The sequence below is a fragment of the Rattus rattus genome, chromosome 15 (genome assembly GCF_011064425.1).
Source record: "Rattus rattus isolate New Zealand chromosome 15, Rrattus_CSIRO_v1, whole genome shotgun sequence".
NCBI lineage: Eukaryota > Metazoa > Chordata > Mammalia > Rodentia > Muridae > Rattus > Rattus rattus.
In genome coordinates, this window is record NC_046168.1 from 76,896,769 (window position 1) to 76,897,858 (window position 1,090).

A 1,090-nucleotide genomic window follows, 5' to 3' on the forward strand; every position below is an offset into this window, starting at 1 on the left:
TCCGAAGAAGCAGGTTGAAATAGCCATTCTAATATCGAATAAAATCGATTTTCAACCAAAAGTCATCCAAAAAGATAAAGAAGGATACTTCATATTCATCAAAGGAAACATCCACCAAGATGAACTCTCAATACTAAATATCTATGCTTGAAATACAAGGACACCTACGTACATAAAAGAAAACTTACTAAAACTCAAAGAACACATTGCACTTCACACAATAATAGTAGGAGATTTCAACACCCTACTCTAATCAGTGGACAGATCATGGAAGCAGAAATTAAACAGAGACATAGACAGACTAAGAAAAGTCATGAACCAAATGGACTTAACAGATATTTATAGAGTGGGAGGGGTTAGGGGGATGTTGACCCGGAAACCGGGAAAGGGAATAACAATTGAAATGTAAATAAGAAATACTCAAGTTAATAAAGATGAAAAAAAAGAAAAAGAAAGAAATTAAACAGAGACATAAATAGACTAAGAGAAGTCATGAACCAAATGGACTTAACAAATATTTATAAAACATTCTATCCTAAAACAAAAGGACATACGTTCTTCTCACCACCTCATGGTACTTTCTCAAAATTGACATACAATTGGTCATAAAGCAGGCCTCAACAGATACAGAAAGATAGAAATAATCCCATGCGTCCTATCAGACCACCATGCCCTAAAGCTGGTCTTCAAAAACAATAAGGGAAGAATGCCCACATATACATGGAAGTTGAACAATGCTCTACTCAACGATAACCTGGTCAAGGAAGGAATAAAGAAAGAAATTAAAGACTTCTTAGAATTTAATGAAAATGAAGGTACAACATACCCAAACTTATGGGACACAATGAAAGCTGTGCTAAGAGGAAAACTCATAGCTCTGAGTGCCTGCAGAAAGAAACAGGAAAGAGCATATGTCACCAGCTTGACAGCACACCTAAAAGCTCTAGAAGAAAAAGAAGCAAATACACCCAGGAGGAGTAGAAGGCAGGAAATAATGAAACTCAGAGCTGAAATCAACCAAGTAGAAACAAAAAGGACCATAGAAAGAATCAACAGAACCAAAATTTGGTTCTTTGAGAAAATCAAGACA